Source organism: Oncorhynchus mykiss, chromosome 9 (genome assembly GCF_057628025.1).
Source record: "Oncorhynchus mykiss isolate SJ-2025 chromosome 9, ASM5762802v1, whole genome shotgun sequence".
In the NCBI taxonomy this organism is placed as follows: domain Eukaryota; kingdom Metazoa; phylum Chordata; class Actinopteri; order Salmoniformes; family Salmonidae; genus Oncorhynchus; species Oncorhynchus mykiss.
The window spans coordinates 21,793,503-21,799,056 of NC_143030.1; positions in this window are offsets into that span (position 1 = coordinate 21,793,503).

Genomic DNA, 5,554 nt, shown 5'->3' on the forward strand with positions numbered 1-5,554 from the left:
TGGGTCTGTACAACTTCCTTTTGACTCTGTATGCAACTTCCTTGTAGACTGTCTGTCTGTCTGTGCTGTATAGCCAACTCTTAACATGCTGACCAGACCGCACGCATGTTGATTTTGGTTGAAAAATGGTTGGTTTTGGTTATAATCAAAACGAACTCAAGCAAATATATTAATCTGAGGACAGGTCGAAAAGCATTAAACATTTGTCAATTTAGCTAGCTAGCTTGCTGTTGCTAGCTAATTTGTCCTGGGATATAAACATAGGGTTGTGCATTTCAGGTAAAATAATGTCCTCCGACAATTAATGCACAGATTAAAGGGTAAACCGCGTTTGTTTCTAGTAATCTCTCCTTCAGACTTCTTTGGACTTTATATGGTGGTTGGCAACCAACTTTTTAAGGTGCGTTACCACCACCAACTGGAGTGTGGACCTAAGTTAATCTTTCAATCACCTATGTGGGTATATGCTCCTAAAATCCAATGAGGAGATGTGAGAAGAAGGACTTGCAGTGTGTCAAGCATCACAAAAAGTGAATCGATTCCTATTTTAGCTCCTGGCTACGCAGACGCTCGTTGATGCTCGCGAGCAGTGTGGGTGCAAATGATTGAATACCATGTATGAGTACATTTATTTTGCAGCGCACGCGATGGGGCAGGTTGGTCAGCATGTTAGGTTGGCATGAACAGATCTGGGACAGTGCTAGAGGAATGTTAAGGTTCTGATGGCTGCATTGGTTCAAGCAACATCAATGTTTGTACTTTTGATCTATTCATGGGCTACATTTTGTAGCTGTCCAGGGGAAAAAAAGTCTCACAAATTGAAAGTAGTCATCCCCCTGAATGTTGAGTTTTCTAACTCCTAGGAGTAACACGTCATTTGAAACACCTTGTGAACTTCCATTAATACGGTGGACTTGAAGAAAATAAAAAAAATCCTGAAAAGGTTTTTCCAGGACACCAACAATTATGCATATTAAGTAGCTTTTGGGTAAAACGTGTAAAAATCCTCCGGTTTGGAGTGGAGCTCCCCTTTCTGTCTGGGATGCAGTGCAGTTCCAACAGAGGGCGCTAGGAGACAGCACTTCTGCCTCCAGCACCATGTACTCTGTCCAGCGCTGCTCGTCTCAGATAGTCACACCGTGTGAGATAAGAACATCAGGAGAGGTTACCGAGGAGAGAAGGGGTGTGTGTCTGTGGCCCATATATATACACCCTGACTAACACTGCAGCAATCCTGCTGGTATATTCAGGAGATTACTAGGCCAAGAACTTCTAGGTATGTGTGACACATCTGGCACAGGACATCCTGCCAGTGAACTCAGGACTGACCTCACTGCCAGTTACATCACCCTGGCTCTATATCAGTCACTGGTTTGGCTCAGCCACTCTGGCCTGGCTGGGGATGAGACGGCAGAGGACAGGGGGTTATGTATGACTCTGCCCTTCTGGGTCACTGAAGAGCAGTGGCGATGAGGGATGCAGACAATCCTAGATCCCTTGGATGTTGTATGTACTATGAAGACATGTTTAAGAACACTCTGGTGCCCTACCTAAACAGACAGTCCTGCAGAAAGGGAGCGGGGGAGGGGAAGGCAGAGAGGAGAAGAGGAAGGAGGGAGGGAGTTCTGTTCTCTCCCTAACATCTGCCAGTATGCTGGGCTGCTGTGACCGAGACACTAGTGACTGAACGCTCAGGATATTCACTGCACTCTAGGTATAATTGCCTATAGTCATTATCACAACACCGCTAACTGAATAGGATAAGATGTGTCTACTTGTATATGTGCCCGAGACCGTGCAGTGTTTAACGGCGTAGGATACAACTGCATTCACTTGTCTGTTACATTATTTGATGTAGACCCTTCTGTTTTGAGAAGTTTGATTTGTTAATATCTTTGTTTGTCTTTTTAAATGTGGTCACCAGTCCAGTCTCTCCTGTTCTGTACAGGTGAAGTGGGCCAGTGTAACCTCACCCTTAGACATGGTTACCACCTGGCCTCATTCACTAACTGCAGACAGACCGCTAAAGTAGGCCTGGACATGGACACAACGTATCTCACTCAACAACTCAACAGGCACGTCCTGGTCACTGTCCTATTGTGTGACGTAACAGTCTCTACAGGTCAAGTTGGATGTAATGGTAAATGGTCTCTGTTTCTCCTAGCGGGCATAGTATGTCTCCCATAAATATTTAAAGCATGTACAGTATAGGGATACAGTATAGGCCTACTGTAAAACACTACATAAAGCAAGGCGAGAGGATGTGGAAGTACCTCTGGCATAGATATCCCTAATCATTAAAACCAGTCAATGTAGACTACTACCACCCACTGTTTGCTTGTACTCTACAGTAGTAGCTCTATTTGACGAAGTCAACTTTGACAAAGCAATTTCACTTCAAAAGATTTTGAGGCATGACCAATTTCTTGCTCGACTCTCCAATTCCCTTCAGTAGGACTGTAATTGCTGGGCGATTTTAATTCATATGGGACGAGTGGGGGGGGGTGAGAGTAGGGAAGAAGGGATGAAATCTTTGAACTATCGCTGTATTCAGAGATGCTGTAAGAGGGAGGGATAGGGAGGAAGAACACACTCTGTGATCTCAAACAGATGTTCGTTTCTACAACTGTATACTCCATCTCTTTTTCTCTCTCATGGGCTAACTTTCTCTCTTCTCTCTCGCTCTTCCTCTCTCCCACTCCCTTTTCCCTCTCTCCCAGGCAGTGGAAAGGGGAACGGCAGAAGACAACTTCTCAGTGCTGCGTCAGCATAGCCCCCCTCCAGAGAACAACGACAGAGGAATAATCCACCACTGAAGAATGGAGGGGGATGGGGGGGGGGGGGGTTGTTCAGTCGTTAGGGAAGCGGACAGAGAAACAGCGGTGGCAGGTGTTTCCAATACCAGATACCAGGTGGGACAGTCCAGTGGCTGAGCACCATGGTCTATATTGACATATAAAGTTATACGGTAGATGTAGTGAATTAGCTTTGGGTTTGGTCAAGTGACCTTGAGTTTGCCCAGGGAGAGTCACTACTTGGGTAGTATACACTAGGCACCAAACGGACAAACAGGATGGGACTATACGTTTTCGGTTCCCGTTGCAGAATGTTTTTCTACGGTGTGCAGTAATGAACACTAGACGGGAGGGGAGGGGAGGGGGGGGGGGGGGGTAAAGGTGGGAAGACACCCAGGCCTAGTTTGGTGGCAGATCTGTTTATGTTGTCTTGCCAACATTGCTATGTCAAGACAGCACAAACAGATCTGGGACCAGGCTAACCCAGGCCAGCCCTGGTGTAAAACGTGCCTGTGGAATGCCGCAGCAGCACCAGTAGTAGAAATCTCCTCTCTCTCGTTCTTCTCTGTCTCACCCCAGAAACTCTTAATACACCGGATTCTATAATGGAGATTAATGCAGACTGGCGAAGGAACAGGTTCTCAGAGAGCGAGTGGATTTGGAGGGGAAATGGGGACAAGGATGAAGAATGGATAGAATTAGAAAAAGGAGATGGAGAAATGAAAGGAGCCTCGACCCTCAGGTGAAGAAACACAGTTGAAATAAACAAAAACATCAACAAATAAATAATGAACAACCACAGAGAGATTAATGGCACCGCTGGTGTCCCCGGACGACTCGAGTCCTGTAGCCTGCAACACAGTGGTGACAACCTCCACTTAACACACACACTCAGAAACACCACCAGTAATACATTTAATTCAATCCAATTTAATTAAAAATGCACAATGAAACTATAATTTGTGCATTTAATAAATTAAAAGTTTTGAAAGTCCTGAAATAAACGAAGATAAGGAAATTATTACATTATTCTGGAAGCGACGTCACACACTTTGTTCAGAGGTCTTCCTTATTCTGAAGTTCTCTGTCTCTCCTTCTGTTTGTGAATCCCTTGTTCTCCTTGGAGAAGACCTTTTGGTCTCGCTGCTTCCGCCATCTCAGTTTGATGTCGCCAGGCATCCCCTCGGCTCTCACAGAAGGGATGCGTTCAGCAGGACGTTTTGCAACGTTCAAATAGAAATGTGCTATGTAGATTAACATGCCTCTGACGGCAATTGCGTCGGCTCTATTCATGGCATTTCTATCTGCAGTGTTCTACAATGTTTGGCTAACGGAACAGCCCCAAAAGGGAAAAACCTGCCCATGTGGCACTCAAGGCAGGCTAGAGTAAATGAAATATATAACATAATGTTGAACCCAGGTCTGACAGGAATAGACATCAGTACAGTATGAATGGGCCAGCTGTGGGGAATATAACACAGCATCATTTCTGGGTTATTATTCATCCTCAGATATTAACCTCTTAGAGGGCAGTAATTACCCTACGACCTGTTATCACCTCTCTGTGTTTATTTACCAGTTATTACCATGGTGATTATGGCAGGCGCTCACATCGATTATACTGCTAGAGGAGTAGCTAGTCTGCAAGAGCAGACCCAATGGGCTTTGAACTAGAACTCTCCACATGCGTGTAAACACAAATAGAAAAAAATGTATGTAGGGATGCGTGAAGGACCACGCTGCTTGCTTAGCGAGTACCACTTCCTCCTGATTCGGTTCACACCGAGGCTCAAACCCAGGACCTCTGCCTTGCTAACACACATGACTGCTCTCCTGAAGCGTCTTACCAGTCTGCGCAAGGTGAAAGGCTAGCAATTTAGCGGTGCAAGTAGCAACACATCAAATCAAACTTTATTTGTCACATGCGCCGAATACAACAAGTCTAGACCTTACTGTGAAATGCTGCAAGTCCTTAACCAACAGTGCAGTTCAAGAAGAGTTAAGACTGCATAAATACTCATTCTGAGTAGTAACAGAGTATCCACCCTTCATCTGTCTACCTCCCCTCCCTGTCTCTCACCTCTCTTTTTCTACTCTTTCTATCTCCCTTTGTACTGTACTTCATGTACTTTATTTCTCTCTCTCGCTTGTCCCTCTCTTCCTCATGATGAGTAGGTCCAGTCTTGGTAATGTTGTCCATTAATAATTTGGGAGCAGTCCTGTGTTTATTATTGCACTTAGTTTAATGGGACCAGATTTGAAAGGGAGTGAGGAGTGTGTGTGTGTCGCCAGACGGCCACAGTTGGGAGGATATCACTTATCCCCTCCCTCCCTCTCCTCCCCACCTCTAGCCCTCCCCCCATCAAAAGTACTACCTCAGTCTACTAACTAGAATAATTGATTCTAAGAATGGCAACTCATTGAGAGGAATAAAAATCCATGCCGCGACTTGCCTACGTAAGCATACACACGTGAGCACATACACACGCAGGCACATACACATGCAGGAGCACACACACGCAGGAGCACACACGCGCACACACTGCTGAGTGAAATTAAAATGAGGCACGTGCTGATGGAAAATGGATTTCCTAATGGGACGCCTAATCTGCCTGTACAGTCAGTGTGTCGCTGGCACAGACTGTGTGTTTCTATCTATTGACATTGAGGACGGTGGAGGGCGAGAGGGAGGAGGATTGGGGGGGTGTGTTTGTGTGTTAAGTATTGTCTCCTGTTCTCCTGTCTACACTCCAGACAGA